This window comes from Chiroxiphia lanceolata, chromosome 22, assembly GCF_009829145.1.
Source record: "Chiroxiphia lanceolata isolate bChiLan1 chromosome 22, bChiLan1.pri, whole genome shotgun sequence".
Taxonomy (NCBI): Eukaryota; Metazoa; Chordata; class Aves; order Passeriformes; family Pipridae; genus Chiroxiphia; species Chiroxiphia lanceolata.
The window spans coordinates 2,579,339-2,598,865 of NC_045658.1; the positions used below are offsets into that span (position 1 = coordinate 2,579,339).

The following is a 19,527-nucleotide window of genomic DNA, read 5'->3' on the forward strand; positions in this document are numbered from 1 at the left end:
CTGGCATGGGAAGATGCCATCATCTCTGGCTGAGGATGGGAGAAGCAGGGACAGACAGATTAAGGGATTTGCCAGAGCTAATGACATGGACATCTTTCCACTGACTTCACAAAGCTTTGGACCAAATTCCTGTACAAAGAGCTGCACTCAAGAGCTATCAAGGAGATTAATTCATTAGCATTTTTTTAGTACTTTTAGATCCTGGAGTGAAAGGGGCTATCAAACTGTAAAGTCATTTTATTAGTGATAACAGTCAAAGAACAGCGAGTTGAATCCTTCGGTCTAAAGCCTTACAGCACAAATGGGTTTGTAACACGAAGACACCACAAAGTCCTAAGAGATATTAAAACTTCCTTGAATAGACTTACACTAGACACTAGTTTTCTAAGATTCCTTTCAACTCCACAAATTCTGATGGTAATTTTTTAATTTTCATGTAGCAGGATGAACTCAAACCCACTCAGGGAAAGCAGGAGGATGTAAAGCCTATTGGAGCCCCTGAAAGGCTCCTCAGTGGTGTCAGCAGAGTTGACGTGCTTGGTATGCTGTGTCAGGACACTGACCACGGGGGACCCCGCAGCCCTGAATTCCTCCCATCATCTTGGGAAGCAGAAAACAAGGCTATCACAGGCTCTGTGCACACAGTTCTCCAAAATTACCCAAGGGAATGGCACACAGGCAGTGCAAGAGGACACAAGGCAAGGAGCTGGCACGGCTGCAGGCTGGCCTTGCATGCGGATACTTCTCCAAAATGAGATCTCAAGCCTATAAAAACATTGGCAGCAGGAGCCGGAAGATGCACAGTGTACTCTTCTATCGCTTTGCTGGTGGAATAGACTTCATCCTGTTCCCTCTGGCCCCAGATCAAGCACAGCTCCTCACAGGAATTTTCCATTATCCTGTGGCAAACACACCAGGGCAATCCGGCCGCTTAACCGCCTTACACTGTGACCTCCCTCCTCAGCAGCAGCGAGATCGTGCAGAAGCACCAGCCAGTTCTCCTACAATGCACCAACTCCAACATCACAGCCCAAGTGAACTGGGGCTGGAAAACACCACAGCCCAAGTGAACTGGGGCTGGAAAACACCACAGCCCAAGTGAACTGGGGCTGGAATTCCCAGGCTACCTGACAGGACTGCAATGGGGCAACGGAGACATCCTGAGTCTCCTTTGCTCCAGCTCTGCTCTCCTGGCAGACGCTCCTGTCTCCTGTTTGCGGTTGCTAAGGCCCTAATTTATTTCCACAGTCCAACAGATTCAAAACCAGGGAAAACATGGAAGCCCTCAGCATCCCTCCTCTGCTTCCACTTTGGTAAATCCTTTTCTTGCCCTGCTTTTTCACTAGGCTGTGAACTCATCTCCAAATCTGTACAACCATCCAACTATCCCTCACAAGAAAGGCACCAGCAACTGCCAAATTCACCCCCCCAGTAACTCGAAGGAGAACAATCCCATCACTTCAGCTCCCACCCTCAGGTAGAGGGGCTCTGGAAACACATGCAAACCTCACACCACCTTTGTGGATACAGAAATTATCAATTAATGCAAGTGTCCTTGAATCACTAAGGAGCAGGAACCCCCCTGGCATCCCAGGGAGGGGACTGCCCGAGGCGCGCTCACGGCGCCGATAAACACACGGAGCTTATCCTGACTTTTCCCTACGCCACGTTTATTCGCTCAAGAAAAATGCTCGGCATCTTCCTCACCCCTGCTCATTTCCGATGTGGTTTCTGCTTTCCCCGGGGTCACAGGCAGTGACAGGCATCCCCGAGGCTTGTTTGTGTTTGGAGCCATCTGCCAGTGCAGGGAGGGCTGGAGCAGCCTGCAGTGAGAGGGAGCCACCGAAGAGCACTGTGGTTTCCTGGGTAGGGGTGACCAAGTGACAAAAAACCACTCGGTTTGCTCCCTCTTCCCAGAGATCTGGTCTCAAATAATGCAGTGGCTCAGCTCCAGCTACATCATCTCTCCCGGCAGCGTGGTTTGTGTTATCTCGGGGAAGGCAGAAGGCTGCAACTCCACAAACACATGTTTAATTACACTGCAGCGCATCCCCTGCTCCGCTCAGTCTGGTTTGCAGGGGAGGGGGAATACTGGGATGTTTCACCCAGAGACACCCACACCAGAGTCCTGACAGTCTGCAGGTGCTCACTCTGTCCCCTCAGCCACCACACCCCTAAAAACCAGTCTGCAAATGAACTAAAACAGCCTTAACCCTACAAACAGCTTCTGGGTGATGGGGAGAGAGCGGCTCTGCTGCCAGCTCTGCGGGGGGGAGAGGAGAAACCGTCCCCAGCCAGGGACAGGCACACAAAGGCCACATTGTCCCACACTGCAATTAACTCCAGGGGAAAAAAAAGGCCAAGGCTATTTGTGAAAGGACATATCCAGCAAGCAGCGGGTCCATGCCCAGCCTGTGCACCCAAAAAGCCCTTTTGGTGCACAGACCCCCCTGTCTGCCCAGGGAGCTGCAATTTCAACACATCACCCCCAGCTTACACTCGCTGGCGTTTTTCTAACACAAGTTTTACAGAGGAAACAAGATCCAAAGGCTTTCAAACACTCTTTACAAGGCACTTTCCTCAGGCTGGAGGGGATGAAGTTGTTGGGAATATCATGAAACAAGTGGCACATCACCTCTTTGAAACCCAAATGGCAAGAGACCACATCAAGTCTTCAAATATTAATCTGTACTTACCAACTAATCAGCACTGACAAAAATAACCCATCTAATTATCAGAACACTGCCACCTAAATAATGAATTATATGCCTTATTAAAAAGTATAATAGATTAGAGGACGTGAAACAATTGCAATTAGTAAAACAAGAGACGCTGGGAAACAAAAAAACCCCTACAAGTGTGATCTGAATTGTATAAATTAATGTTCCAAAATAGCGACTGATCTCCTCCAACACATCAAAAGGCAGGAACTTTTGAAGCCTACTGCAATTCAATAAATGCAATTCACCTTAAAATCGCTGAAAACTCATAAGATATTAAGACATTGTCCTTGCTGCTCAGTGTTGCTTTGTCCATGACACCTCCCCAGCCTGGGGAGGCTCATTACTGGGAGTGAGTCCTTACTGGGAGCCATCCCACTCCTGTGCATGTAATTGCTTCATTAAGAGGAGATGGGGTGGGGAACAGGGATGCTGCTGCAGATAACAGCCAGGGGAACGAGGGATGCCTTCAAGCACTCAAAAGGAAGTGTTCTCACTTTCCTTTAATATCACCAGGTCCCTCTGGGCTGCACATTAACCAGACTCAGCCCCTGCCCTATATAACGTACGAGGTGGGGAGGAAGGTGAGGGGCACACACCCCAAACCTGTCTCTCACTGAAGGTGAGGGGCACACACCCCAAACCTGTCTCTCACTGCTCTTGGTCCAGTTCTCCATCCCTGTGCTCTCCCACGTGTACCCCCATGGACAAGGTGATGTTTCCTCATCACACTCTGGTGAATCACACCCAGGTATCCGTGTTTAGCACTTTGCTTGTTGCCTCAGCCATCATTACCAACACAATATCTATCTATCTTTGGCTCTAAATTGAAAGAGTGTGTGTTTAGATGGGATATGAGGAAGAAATTCTTCCCTGGGAGGGTGGGGAGGCCCTGGCACAGGCTGCCCAGAGAAGCTGTGGCTGCCCCTGGATCCCTGGAAGTGTCCAAGGCCAGGCTGGACAGGGCTTGGAGCACCCTGGGCTAGTGGAAGCTGTCCCTGCCCATGGTGGGAGGTGGGACTGGATGATCTTTAAGGGTTGCTTTTAACCTATTCTAGGGATTCTGTGTTCTTTGCAGAGATTCCATAACAGATGTTTCTTCTCTGATCCCAAGCTGGACCTGGTCTTTCCAATCCATGGTCTGTGAGATCCTCCAAGCCCTCCACCCCTCTCTGCAGTCTTCAAACATCAGGGGCTGAATAAACCCCCTAAAACGCTGTTGGCTTTCTTCTTTTTCCAGGACTACTGCTGTTACACTCTCTGCAATATTTACCTTTCAAGGGCTTTAATGCTTGCTGCAGTCCTGGCATCACTCAGATGCAGAACAGCAGAACACACTCCTAATTGTACCCCAAGGTATAGCAAAAAGAGAAAATGTAGCACAAAAAAAAAAAAAAAAAAAGAAAGCTTTAGTGAAAAAACCTGTCAATTGCAAAATATTTTTTAAATAAATAAAAGAAAGCCAAAACTCTGTCTCTGAGATGGTATAACAGCACCTGAAGAATGTAATTGATCTTTAAAATAACATCCTCCTTCCGACCAAGAAGGAGGATAGTAAGCTGGTGAGATTCTTCATTTTCCAACAGCCTTTTAATCACCTGAGTGCTGTTCATGTGGACTGGGGGTTATGACAAGGACGAAGTAACTCACTTCCTATCCAAAATTAATTTTATTTAGCTCAGCCCTGAATAATTAATGTCATTCCCTGCAAACACATCCCCAAATGCCTCCCTCCAATAACCTGCACCAAGAAAGAGAGGCTTTTGGTCAAACTGCCCCTTGTAATGCTCAATATCACTGTGTTTGTGGCATTTTTCTCCTCACAGATAATCAACAAGTACCCTTACTAAAATAAAGCATCTTTGGTTTAATAAATACACTAGTTCTAGCTTACTCCACCTTTAAAAATGAGGGTGTCCCCCCCCCAAAATGCGTTAACACTTCACACAAAAATGTTTTCCATCTGAGCTCACTTATAAGGGAGAGTTTCAGCTGGAGACAATTAGGAAAGGCAGGAATATAATCTAAAAGCAGAGGGAAGGGGGTAGTGCATGGACAGGGGCTGAGAGCCCACTATACATCCCTCTCCTGTACATTAATTTAACTTGAAGCCCCTGGCTGGTGTGGCACTGAACATCTCATGTAGGAACACTTGTATGTGTGGATCCTTCAAGGGAAACTTCGAGCCAGCCTTGAATCCACGGATTTTGCATTATGCTAGAAAATAAACATTTTCAATCCAAACTAAAAATGTGCAACCTCTTGCCTACTTGCAGCTCTGCCACTGAGTGTGGGAAGGAGAAAACGACTGGAAACCGGAGTTAACTCCAACCCAAGGTGAAGCCAAGTTGTTTGTTTTCATTACTAAAACCCACAGAAAAGAAATGCAAAACACGAAACAGCCCAAAGCCAACGGTGAAATTCACATTCAGGCGGAGGATTTTCCGAGGGTAAATGTTTGTTTTTATCCCAGTGCACTCAGGTCAGCTTGAATTTATGTTAATACCATCAACAGAGCAGCGCCAAAATCAACGCCTGACAGCCTGCAGGTTGGGGTTTTTTTTTAAAATATGAATTTGTCCTCCATTGTAAATCATTGCCCTGACTGCTGCTTGCAACACTAAGTTTATCATCAGCAGTGAATTTAATTAACGTGTTGTTTCTCCCTTCAACCAGATCATTAATAGAGTTGGTAAATCAAACGTGCCATTGTACTCCATGACACTGGGTTTGTGATATTCCCCAGGGGTCAGAGGACACATAAACTGAGGGATGAAATTCATTGAGACATAAATACAGCATCCTCATCTGTGACAGTCGGATACAATCACACTCCAGTAACATGAGCATTATGTAAGAGAACATTGTCTCTGGCCTGTTCCACAGAAATGCCACAAGAGCAATACAGAAAAACACAAAAACTGGCTGACATTCCATTGCATGCATGGCTTCTCATTCTCCTTTCATTTGTGCTGCCAGGCCAGCAATATTTACTTTTGTTTCAAAGTTCAGGTAGAAAATGATACTATCAGGGCAGTATTTTTATTTATTTTAAATGAAGGATGGAGGCTTAAAATGGGGAACACTCTATTTGTCCTCCTTGAGACTGGGATCTTTTGCCCCTTCTTGTGAGAACTGAATGGATGGAGCTTTGAGCAACCTGGTCTAATGGAAGGTGTTGGAACTGCATGGTCTTTAAGGCCCCTCCATTCCAAACCAGTCTGTGATCCTATAATTGAGCTGGTCCACACATGCCTTCCCCACTGTACAGCCCCTGGCTTTAATAAAAGCCTTAATAAAAAATAAGCGTCAGGAGGTTGTGATGGAAACTGAAAACCAAATACATCAGCCAGCATCAACTTTGAACCACCCTGTCCAAACCAGCCCCACACAGAGGGCCCCAGACTCTCTGTCTCCACCACAGATATCCAGCACAGTGACCTGACCCCCCCACCCCATGGTTCACCAAATTCCTCAGCTCCTTGGTGCATAAGGTTTTGCACACGAAGGATCCATCAGAAAACATCTATAATAATAATAATAATAATAATAATAATAATGGAACAAAAAACAACAAACCTTGTCCCTGTGCAATCACATGCCTTGACTTTTACTGCTGCTTTTCTCTCAGGTTTGTGCCGAGCTGCCTGGCTGAGGAGAACATCCCACCCCTGGAGAGCACCAGCAGCGTGGAAGGTTCCCAAGGTGAGTGATTTAAATGCTAACGAACAAGGGCAAGGCTGGGTTCATTCACCTGACAGCACTCACCTCCTCACCGCCTTCACCTGGAGGACCTGCAAGATCAGGGTCCTGGATGCAGGTCACGACCCCAAAAAATCAGAGGAGGTCTCAGTGGATGCTCTTGGACACCAAGACTCGACAGAAGAGATGCTCCCTGAGTGGGTCACGGAGATGTGTTGGGCAATGAGCAGTGCTGGGAACACCCCTGAGGAACCAACCCTGCTTGCAGGCACCTCCAGACGTGATTTGACGTAAGCACTGACAGCCTCTACCACACACAACCCTTAATTACACCTAAGTGGTGATGCAGCCACGGGGGAGATCAAGGTGATGGGTGGGATCATCTCTCCCCCTTCCCCTGGCTCATGCTACAGCGGTGGGGAAAGACCAGCACCTCCTGAGGGCTGTGCATCCCCTCCTGGGATATCTGAAGTGTCTGGGGAGAAAGGCCCTCTGGAGGTCCCAGTCCCTCCCGTGACCGGCCCGGACAAGCCCCGAACCTGCCCGAGGGCTCAGCTCCGGCGTGACGAGTCTCGCCGTGGGAGCCCTGCCAAGGTTCAAGGGCTTCGCAATTAACTTTCACAACAAACCAAAGCCTCAAGAGCTTTTAATCTCCAAATAAGTAGGAGACGTGGGCCCACGCCAAGGCTTTTGTGCCCTGGTTTATCGGCGAGGCGCTGATAAGGACCTCGCTGCCGAGCGCCTGTCTGAGCACGGCCACACAACGGGAGCTCCCGCTTATCCACCTTCGTTTCCACAGCAGGAGAGCAGGGAAAGGCACGGGGTTGGCTGTGCAACAGGTTAAGGCACAGGGAACGTTTGCTTAGCACTGCAACCTCATGCAAATAAGCTCGAAGGAAACGCTGAAGAGCAGAGATAAAAATTCCAGCGCGGGTACCACCCCCTGCAAAACTCAGATCGAGCCGTTCTCCATCATAAAAAAAAAAGAAATTAAAAAATATATACACTCAAGACTTCATCAGAAAGTAGCTGATCTTCCCATCAGTTACAAGAGGTGAAATAACCAACAAAGCGAGTCCGTGCTTGCCTGAATAAACAGGCAGGAAGGAAACTGCTGCGTGCAGATCCCAGCCCGGCGGGATCCTCATCAGGATTCTCCGCTGGCAGCGGCGCTTGTCACACGGACAGACAGACCCCGCGCTCCTGCTGGCGGAGTTCAGCGCCTGACCAGCACCTCGTCGTGATAATACTGCCAATGGCACACAGAACAACCGGCCGGGAGTAACACGACTCCTGCACACCCTCCCTCCCTCTGCGGCGGGGAACGCCCGCAGCAGCACATGAGCACACACGCTGGGCTCCGCTTCCCCCAGCAATATTTTGGGCAAAATTCAGAAAGAATTCACTGTATATCGCCCAGGATAATATTCTGGCATCCTCCTTGACTTACTTCGAGCCTCAGCCACAGCACCTGCAGTACCCTGCACCTCATCTTCCCACCTTTGTTCCCAGGCAGACTGGAATGAAGAAAAACCTTCGGGGTTTTATCCCATATTTAAAGCTCCGTGGTGGTTTATTTTCCCTATCATTTTTTTACTCATTTTCCACTATGAAAACTTTTTGATGATATTAATTACGAACTTAATCCTGCTTTCCTAATGACATACACATGGATTTACCACGAGCTCAGAGCAGCTCTGCTAAATCAGGGATAAACCCAATGTACTGTAGAGGGTTATACCTTTTTATTAGTCTTTCCTGTTGGTCTAATTAATGGTATTACCCTCTGAACTGTGTACACACACTTAAAGAATTTTAAAATATGCTGAAAAAACTCCATGAAGGAACCAGAGGGTGCTTAATAATTTCCTACCAGTTATCTCCACTGGTAGCCAACAATACCCAACTTGCTCTTCTTACTCAAGATACTTGATTTGATAAGTGGCTTTGACCACTGATATATGAAAAATAGTATGAACAAAATTATCTTCAGAGCATCACTTGATTTTTCTGCTTCCCCTCTTCTCACCAGATTGCCACAAGGGTATCAACACTCATTTGCTGATTCAAGTCCAGGAAAGATGAAAAACATCACTGCAAAATAAGCTTGTACTTACATCGGCAGAAACGACGGAAAATGAATCAACAAATGAGAGCCACCTCACAAAAACTGCAGTTAAGCAAAATATCCCCCAATTTGGATTCTTTATGTACAGCTGCAGCTAAAAGGAACCGGAATAAATCACAGCAAGTTTTCAAGGCTCAGATAATTTTCCTTCTTCAAGAGAATCCAGAAGTTCAGCTGTTCCCAGCTCGGAATACACTGGAGGATCCAAACCCAGCATTTCTGAAGGAAGGGCTGACTTCAAGCTGACTGTGGTGGTGCCAAGGATGGTTCCTGCAGCAGGTTATCTACCAACACAAGAGCCAAAGCCCCTGACACATCCTGGTCGTGGGACAGGTCCCTGCAACCACACAGGTGCCAAAATACTTCTCCAGACCTTCCAGCCTCATGGGCTTGGCCCACACTGTGGATGAGGTCACCCCTGCTCTCAGAGGTGTTTAACAAGTTCCCTTCTCAACCCTAACCCTAACCCACCTCCTGACCTAAGGATGGCACCAAGGGGTGGAAATGACCCTTAGAAATTAAGGGAACCTTGGCAGCAGCACCAAATCCCATGTGTCCAAGAACCAGGGACAGCAGCAGGTTGATGAAGGCCCTCAAAGAGGCACAGCACTGCAAATTTACACCCCGAGGGTGTAAATTCTGCTTTTACTGCTCCCAAGACTACCTCGGAGGGTCTGTTACCAACAAGGATTTGCTTGATTTCTCCCTGCACAATATTCCCCATCCACTGAAAAGTTCAAAGACAGGTTTGACTGAATGTTGTGATGAGGTCAAAGGCATCTGTGCTGACATCACAGTATGGACAGGCTGTCACTGGCACGACAGCCAGCTCTGCTCATCTGATATTATCTGTGTTGTTTAAAGCTGCCAACGAGCAGAGTTAATGTGTTATCTGCATATGGGATTTTAATCCTGCAGGGTGGTCATTACCACAGTACTGTCAGGCTAATTAACAGGTAGAGCTCACATGGCTTTTTTTTAATGCATGTTTCCCCAACCAAAATAAAACAAATATAAAATAATCACAACCATGTACCCAGATTGTGCATCAGGCTATTTCCAGGAGCTACAGTCGCCCTGGTCCAGGGCAGTCTAAAGCCTGGCAGCACAGGGAGAGTGCATTACACTCCACAAACCACAACAGCATCAAATAAAACCTCAGCCCAAGATAATACAGCTCCATTTAAACGAAAAAAAAAAAAAAAGGAGAGGAAAAAAAAAAAATCTTTACGGAACCTACAAGGTATTCAAACCTCTTTAGTAAAGTGCTTTCCATTAATCCTGCCACATGCCTAATGCTGAATCAAAGATGTTCAGTAAATGCACCTATCAGAGGAATTACACCCAAAATCAAACCGGTCCCTAATGAATGCACTCAGAAATGACAGCGATAAGCAGGGCACAGAAGATGTGTTAAATTACATCATTTACCAAAATACCCTGGAAATGATGCATGTCCAAGGAGGAAAAGAGCATAAAAAAGGTTCTCTGCAAAGGTGGCAAAATGCAAAGTGCTTTCTGAAGCTTCCCTCTGCCTGAAAGGAACAATGAAAGGGACTCGGTGCCACACTCGGAGCAACCTCAGCAGCTGCTCAGAGCCACACACTTGTGCCAGGAGCAACGGGCACTGCAGACCTTGACAGGGCTCCAGAAAAACTTGAGCAGCTTGTGAGCAACTTCTGGGAGCTCGAGTGAGTCCTGGAGCTGGACTGAGGCCAGGCAATGACATGAGCATGAGAACATCAGCAAGCAGGGCAAGGTGGCAGCTCATAACCCCTGTTCCAGCACGCCCTGTTAACCCCATTCCCTCCCTCTGATCCCTGCTCATTCAGCAGCTCCTAAACTGGGGCAGACAGTGCTGGGCAGCGAGCTGGGGACATCCCCAGATGGTGACACTCAGCTCCTCTTCATTTCCAGGCTCAGTCCCACACTGCCTCACCCAGCAGCTGCAAAACCCACCAAAAGCCTCTGTGTACAACAGCATCAGGACACCAGGGCCTTGCAGGAATCCCCCCTGAAGCCAGCACAACTGCCTGGCTTTTTCTTTTTGCCAATATCACAAAATAGAACTACCCCAAAATAGAACTTTTTGATATTAAGTACAGCTTTTTCACTGAATAAGTGGACTTTCTGTGGTTTCTCAGACCCATGACACTATGAGCTTCATATCTGTGAGTTTTTTCCCCACAGGAGCTGCACAGCTTTGGCCCCACCGCCTCCCTCTGCTTCTCATGGAAATTTAAGAACCCCATTAATCAGCCCTCTCACCCTGAGCTGTCAGTTTTGGACCTCTCTCACCACGAAAGGAGATCGTGCAGGAAACCCAAGCTCATTTGAACAAACCCTGTGTGGCTTTAAAACGAGCTCCCTTCCCTTGGATGACAACAATGATCTTTGCAGATTCAATTACACGATGCAAATGTGGTGGGGAGCACTGTCACGTTTCCACCTGAAGCAGCTGCCCCCCTCCTGCCTCAGCAACCACTTTGGCAGGGAGAAAAACGATGACAAATTTTGGCAAAGCCATTTAGCAACGCCAGATATATTGTGGAGGATATAAAAGGTCAAGGAATTAATGTTTAGAATCCGCAGCCGGATAAAACAACAGGTTTTGCCCGGGCAGATAATGCAATAATTGACAAACATAAAAGCAAATAATTGGGTGCATTTAAGGCTAGAACAAACAACGATGAACACGCGGAGAGGGGATATTTTGCCATCACAGGGTGAGGAATCTGTTTTCTGAACGTGCTGCTGTTACATGAAATCACACAGATGTTGTTCAGCTCCAGGGGAGCATCCAAAGCCCAGCGAGTAACTGAGCTGGGCTCTGCTCATCCTCACCCTCCCTGAGGAATCACTCCAGCAAAGCTCTGCAGAGGGACACAGCTCCAAGATGAAAACAGGTCCCCCAAGGTCTTCTCTGACAGCACTGCTGTGCCCAGACCCCACACACCAGGCTGTGCCAGCCCTGCCAAAACACAGGGTGCCCTCCTTCCTTCCCCATCTGAGGGGAGCTGCTACTCAAAATCCAAAATGCAGCTGCACTTGGACATTTTCCTACTGAAAACCTCAGTGTGGTCCACTAAAACCTTTACAGCAGCCCTCTAGGTTTCTTCCAAGATGTTCCTTTTCCCCTCCTGCAACTTAAAGAGAGTGTCTAGACCATTAAAATGTAGACATCAAAATAAGCTCCACAAATCTATTCCTCGAATCAATTCGCTTTGCTTTCCACCCCTAATAGAGAACATCTCCCTGGAAAACAGGCAAACCCTTCCTGTGCCTGTGTGCCTTCAGCAAAGTTTGACCCGTAACAGAATCTCACAACAAACAAACATCCTGAAAAAAAAAAAACAAACAAAAAAGCATTTTATGGTGGGAGGGCAGAGACCACTCAAACCAGCCAAGGAGCAGAAGCAGAACCTTACAAAGACCTTTTAACTCAGCCCTAAAGGATATGAAATGCTCCTGTGCACACTTGAAAAAAAGCAGACAGCATCAAAACTAAGCATTTGGGGATATTCTGGTGTTAAAAGGCAGCAAGGAAACTGTTACTTGGGGAATTAGCTCGTGGCAAGACTGCTGTCCAGACCCAGGGCTGGGATTCCCACTCAGCCCCTTGGTGATGGCCAACAGAAATCCCACACTGCTTTTCCCAGCTGATTTCCAAGGGAGTATAGTGGGTAGTTTGTTTAAAACCAAAAGGCTGGAGCAGAAGTGTGTAGGGACACTGCCAGCCCTCACCCTTCATCATCTCTGTACATGAATGCCCTGCACACTCACAGGAACTCACCACTGCAAAACTCTCCAGCTGTATGGTGACCAAAGGAAGGTATTATTTAATATTTAATATATTGGCTGAAACGAAAAAGTAATGAAAGAGAGGGTCCACTTCTGCAACCCCCCTGGTTTGATAAGAATTAAAAGGCAAAGGGAACCAGAGACTCAAGTTTTAGGTTTTCAGTTCCAAACCCCAACGGTCTCAATCTGCTGGAGCAGAGGTGCAAGTTCCATTTCACCCTTTCCTTCAAAAAAACTACATCCCAGCAATGTCAGCTCCCCAGGTTTCATTGCTGCTGCCAAAAGAGAGTCAGAGGAAAACCTGCAGATAGGCATCAGGACACCACTGTGCTCCCTTGCAGTCTTCACATCCCACATATTCACACCAAATACTATTTCCCCCCCTCCGATATATGTTATTTTCTGCAGAAAGGTGATTTAACTCCCTGGTGAGGGAGGACACACACTCTCATGAGAGAGGAGGTGATGGAGAGGTTTGGGATTCTCTCCCAGATGCCACCCAGCAAACTGGGACAATAAAGAGGAGAGGGCAGAGGGCAGCAGCAGCACAGGCTGTGACACTTCAGCTCCCTGTCAGACAACCCTGAGGGTTCAGCTCCCAGATCTGGCCTCTAAAACCTGTGACATTTTGATTTAGAGGGAGAAGTGGCATGAAAAGATGGGAGCCAGAATGACTCTGTAAGGACCAAGAATGAGAAATGGATTTACAGATGCCCTCAGAAGAGGTGCTACTTCCAGAAAAAAATGTTTGCAGAAGCACCAAGGGACAGGGGTGATTCTCCAAGACTGGGATGAGCCCAGCACTGGATCACGTCACAGCAGAGCATCACTCAGTCCTTTCTCCTTCTTCAGTGACACAGGTGAATCTCTCCCAAACACTGGGTCTCCTGGGTGCCCACAGGACATCCATGATGTCTTTATGACAGCATCACACTCCCCTTCACCTTTCTGTAGGCACCTCTGCTCCCTTCCCATTGCCCAAGTGATCCAAAAGCAAAATCCAGCCTCGTGTACTTAGAATCTGGGGCTGACCACGTATCTAAAAAGCAAAACTCAAGAGCTTTTTCCATTTCTCAGGGCAAACATGGCCCTGCCCACTGCAGCTCTCCCACCACGCAGGTGTCAGAAATCCTCATGACAAAACCCCATTTCTCATTAATTGCTCTGTGCAAAAACATTTCTCTGCTGCAGCTCAGCTTCTGCACTCCAAGGCAGAGGTCTTTGCAGTTTAGCAGGTTTCAGACACAGACACAGCTGAAAACCAGCAACCTGCCCCAAAAGCCACCCACAATGAGTCCACATGGGAGCAGCCAGCCTGCACTGCCCTGTTCCCATCCCAGAGGCTTCTCACAGGGATCTGGGGAAGGAGAGCATTAACAAGATTAGGGAAATCAGCAATTTATCAGATTATGGAAGCCAGAGCTGGACTGAGGGCTATCAGGATGTCCCTAGGAGCTGCAGCCCCCAGCCAGTCATGCTCCATTAGGATCAATACCTCTGCAAAGTTGTTCCCACCTCCTGGAAGGCCTCTGCTATCTCGGGTCCCCTTGGATCACAGCCCATCACCATCACTCAACCTCAGCCTCTGGCCCCAGGGAGACACCTCAAATCCTCACCCTTACACCCTCAAGCCTCCCATTACCCCCCTCAGCCTTGGGTGCACAAAAAAAACCTCGGGAAGAGCTTTTCTTCCCCTTTGCACCTCCTGCAAACAAACTGACCACGGAAAAGACTTCAGCCAAAGCTTTCAAAAGTTCTTCCATGTCTATTCTGGCAAGACAGCTTCTTTTTTCCTTAGAAAACCTAAAACCATCCCATGTCCTGCTACACAGGACATATCTCCAGTCTAGCTGGAGGTCTCTAGACCTGTTGGTTCCACAAAATCCACCTCAATGGGTACATGAAAGTATCAGCCATAAACACTTGAGCGAAATCCTACAGCAAGAAAAAGCAGGAATGGATTGCAAAGCAACAAGGAGCAACACCCTGGGCCTTCAGCATCCCATGGGGGAGGACATATCCTGAAAAATGAGGTCTCTGGCTGACCAACTCCCCAGGGTTCTGTGAGCAGACACAGCCCCAGCCCAGCTCACGCCGCGTTAGGAGCACTCCGGTTCTGCGTCAGTACCACGGCACTTATCTCACACTCCCCTGTCAACAAATTATGAGGATTGAATTTTAACAAGCTGGAGACTGAAGTTTTGCTCTGTGTCGTGCTAGTGCTGAGCTCAGTGCCTGGTGTACAGTGATCTACTCAGTGCAGGGATAACCCAAGGAAAGATGTTTGCCCGCCAAGGCTGGGCAAGGAGCCCCCGCCCCAAGGGCTGTAAAGCCTCTGCTGGCACCTCAGAGAGTTGCATATTCAGGATGCAGATTTTTCTGCATCACCTGGCCCCAGTGACAGAGAACACTGAGTTCACTGATGGATCTGGAGTAAAAAAGAATAAGTAATGGCAGGACAGACTGTCCTTTTGGATGATGCCCAGCCCCACCAGTGACTATCTGAGAGTGCCTGAATCCAACAGACAAAATCACACTTAAACCCAGACCTGTTTCTACCTCCCTCTCCCCACCTGCAAGTCTAACACTGTTTTCATGGTTATGCTTCAAACTGAGGAATTGAAAACCCTGGATTAAGTCCTTCTTCAGCTTCAGAGTTTACTCAAGCTTACTCATCCTCAGGAGCTTCACTAAAACTCCCCTGGACAAGCCCTAGAGCAATGATAATCTAAGTATTATGCTAACCATGCCAGATGAGGCTTTTGAATAGGAAAACTCCAGAAAATTAACATCTTCAAAGACTAAGATGTAGCAGGGACCTGGAGTGGTATCTGCAGCCAGTTCCTTGCCTCTAAAGCAACCATGGGAACATTGCTAAGCACAAATTGATTTCCCAGCACAGGCATTTGTTTCAGAGCATGAAACTAGTTGCTCCCTCACCCTCTGAACTACACAGGACAGAGGGAAATAAAGTAGGAAATGATTAGAAAGATTAATAGTACAGCAAGACCTTGATCTTGTGATAAAATGCTCCTGATACCCAACTGGGCAGCAGTATCCAAATTCCTCAGGCTTCTTTACAGTATCAGCTCTCCAACTCTGAAAGAACAAATAGCAGGGAAGATTTCTGAAGAGATGAAAATGGTACATTTTCAACAGCCTGAGATGATTACTCACAAAATAGCAACAGCACAGAGGTAACTGATTGCCTCCCGGGCAAAAGTCAAAGTCTTTGCATCGTGGCTATGAAAGGATACCAAGATCAAAGGGAAAAAGAGAAAACTCTATTTTAGGCTGTCAGGAGCATAAAGGTCCTTCTGGCCCCTTGGCATCATGAGATACCAAGACACAACTGAAATCCTTCTTATGCTGCACCTGCCCAAGATCACTGTGCAGCAAGGAGAAAACCCTTTATTCCAGGAGCAGGATGCAGCTCCTGCCTCATTCCCAGCTGAATTTTGGCAGCATCCAGGCAAACACCACCACTCCCACCAACAGGAGCCAGGACACAGCGACCCCAGTGTGCCACTGGTGCTCTGAAATAGGAAGTGAGATAAGCCAAACGCTGAGCGAGGTGTTATTAATAACACTTAGCTATTGATTGCACGTTACATCTTCAAGCACTTCACCAACACTAATTAATTAAGGTGTTTTCCATTTAATGTGGGAAGGAGACTACAGCAAAAACATATGGCTAAGTGGACTGACTGCCTGATTGAGCACAGCAGACACTGCTTTTAACCAAAGTACTGAAAACACAGGTGCAGGTTGGGCAAAGACACGAAGCCAGAAGATCAGAGGTGCACCCAGCACAGACAGGGAGGTCATGGCTGACCACTGACCTGCCACAGCACCTGCTGTGATGCTCTGTTTGCATCCCCCCCCTCATCACCAGCATCCCACCCCACCACTGCAGCCTGACCTGCACCGCCAGGCACATCTTTTGCTCCCAACCAATCCAGCCCACCCTAATTCCAACAAGAGCTGCAACACGAGGGTGCTGACACGCGGCCGCGCTGACGTTCCCGAGCGCTGCCCGTAATTGCTGTGCTGAGAGCCGGGGACATGAAGTATTGATTTCCAACCCTGATCTGCATCCAAGTTCAGAGAGGCTGCAGCCAAAATACTTCTCCCAGCAAACTCGCCTTTTAAAAGAGACTGTCAGGACTGAGAGGTTCGAATGATTAACACTCTCGCTGAGGACTGTAACAATGCACAAGTTCCATTCCTGCCCACCTACACACACCCACCATCCTGCTCTCTCTCTTTGCTGAATTCTTCCAGTTTTGATTTAAATTATGGAAAAGAGGCCCTCGAAGTGTACCTTGCCACGGCAAAAATAGCTCATTGTAGCACAGAGAAGTCTCAGTGTGCACAAAAGGGGCAGAGCTATTACCTCGAGCTGTCTCAAGCTGTACCATAATTATACAAATAACACGTTTGACAAACTCAGGATTAATTACCGACTGAGCAGGGCACAGAGACACATTCACCTCTTTCCACACGACTTGGGACTGACCTGGAGCACCTGCCTGCACTGCTGTGACCACCAAGCTCCTTCCTATGAAAGAGAGAAATCCTTCCCTGTGAGGGTGGGGAGGCCCTGGCACAGGTTGCCCAGAGAAGCTGTGGCTGCCCCATCCCTGGAAGTGTCCAAGGCCAGGTTGGACAGGGCTTGGAGCCACCTGATCTAGTGGAAGGTGCCCCTGCCCATGGCAGGAGGGTTGAAAGAACATGAGCTTTAAGGTCCCTTCTGACCCAAACCATTCCATGATTCTATAAGCAAAGGGACTTGGTGATTCCACCACGTGCTTCTGCACCAGGACCAAAGCTTTGGCCATCCAAGCATTGCCACCATACCCCAAATTTGCACTTGTGGGTAACTGGCTGCCACCCCATTCCCCATCCTCCTGCCTGCCTTTAATGTATTTGCATAAATCAAACAGCTTGGCAGCCCTCCTACTTAGAAGACACACAACAGCAGAGCTATTCAGAGACTCTTGTTTTCACCCCATCCTTCCGAACACCGTCTCCAAATCCTTGAGGAAAAGCATACGGCTCACTATAGATATCTCAGGCCTGTCTATACAAACACAGAGTGATGTAGCAGAGCAGTTATGGCAGTGTATAAACAATAGTACCAAACTCAGGGAGGAAACCCAAAGCAGAGCAAATCTAACTGGTGGGTTTTGTGGAGATCAAGTGCTCTCCCCCTTCTCCTCCCTAAGCATGATGAACACAACACTCTTCAGATGTAATTTTACACTTAACTGATTGGCTTCTGCTACAAAACCAGTGGTACACGGCTGGGTATATGACAGTTTTAGTAACAGTCTCTTAAATTTGTTGTGAAGGACAAAAATGCATCTACAGCCACAAGGCCATGTAGTCACACCTTGTTGGGGAAGTGTCCTTTCTCCTCACTCCTGGGCATCAACACTCTGAGCTAAATTTGCCAGATTAAAGACTGGGAAGGTGGACCAAACGTCCAGCAGCCATTAAAAATACCCCTCTGGCACCCAGCTGAAGATGGGACCACTCGTCACAGGGACCCCACAGCTCTGAAGCACGTGTAATTATAGTTATTAAGCAGAAACACACACACTTTGGGGAATGGAGTGTGTCTCTTTGGCACCTTTACAGTGTACTGACTGTTTCCCAGCGTGCTGATAGTAAAGGAACACAAAGGGGAGTTTTTCCATTGCTAGACAGACTAGAAAACCTCTGAGGAATATCAAACAGAAGCCCTAACCCTTGAAGAACCTCACAGACATCCCTCCCTTGCCAGGACATGCTGCAGGAACACAGGCAGTGCCCCTCTGCAGAAACACACCCTTCTTCCCAGAAGTGTCCCGAGAAAAAACGAAACCAAACATCGAGTACACACACAGAAATCAGTGTGGACGAGAGCAGGCAAAGCATTTTACCTGCTTTCCTGGCTGGAAGGCTGCATTTCCACGTTCATGCCCTGTACAGCATGTCACCATCTGCATTCCTGATCGCCCTGCTCCACAGGGGAGGATGGAGGCCGGCATCCTCCTTCTGCCCTTTCAGCAGATTTTTACAAAAGCAAGCTCCCCACAGCCCCCGGGAAGCTCGGCTGGGTCCAGCCCCTGCTGCACAGCAAACCCACCTGGAGATGGATTAACTGTGTTTAACGAGTGCGATTCGCACCCCCCACCCCCGCTACCGAAACACAGAGATACAACAAGCTGCACGGAGTAAGTTCACTAATTAATCCCTCTCAATCAGTTTGCATTAACGCCACAAACAACAATCGCATCAGTTCCAACCACGACGGGGAGGGGAGTTGGAACCAGATGATCTTTAAGATCCCTTCCAACCCAAACTGTTCTGTGGTTCTACAATTCCATGATTGCATCCTGGTGGGAGCAGCGATACCCACCAGGAGCTACGCTACCTCTAAAAAGCTTCCCCAAACCGCCACTGTTATTTTAAATAACGCTGAGCCATTGTACCAAGAGATACTCACAGTAAATAAGTAACGAGTAAATAACAGCTACTGACGTTTTTATCACACAGGTGTAAATTCAGTTATCGAGAAAGGGGAGGGCTTGCACTATTTTTGCTCTGACACCAAGGCTGCTCGGGGTAAATTGTCACGCAAGCTTGTAATTATTTGGGAAATATACAGAAACGTTTAAATACGAATATATACAAAGTACCAGTGATCACGACACACTTTGATTAGTAGGGAACTGAATTTCAGCGCGGGGAGAGTGGGACCCCGCCACGAGCACTGCAGGAACGATTCAGACCCTGTTCTTCAACCTCCACGCAAAGCCTCCTCCCGCACCCCCTGCGCCCCCCTTTTCCACGCTCGGCCCCCCCGGCTTGGGGACAACTTTTCAGGGATTTGGGGAGCACGGGGGGGGGGGGGGGGGTGTGCGCATCGCATAGGGGCTGTTCGAGCCTCCCCCCGCTCCGTGCCGGGGTCCCGGCTGTTCGGGGTGGGCTCCCGCCGCCGTGCGCGGCCCCGACCCCGCAGCCCCCCCGCACCCCCGGGACGGGACGGGCCGAGCCCGGCGCGGGGCCGGGGGGGGGAGCGGCGGGGCCGGAGCGGCGGATCCGCGGCGGTAACATGGCTGCTTTCCTACCGAATTACGAAACCGGCTGTGCGAGCGGGGATTACCGGGGAGAGCCGGCGTGGGGAGA

At 48.3% G+C, this 19,527-nt stretch overlaps 1 protein-coding gene across 2 annotated transcripts in view; it reads right to left on the reverse strand.

Moving 5' to 3' along the window:
• Window positions 1-19,527, reverse strand: part of KAZN (kazrin, periplakin interacting protein) — a 201,271-nt gene that overhangs the window by 64,894 nt on the left and 116,850 nt on the right. The gene's annotated exons all lie outside the window — the stretch shown is intronic.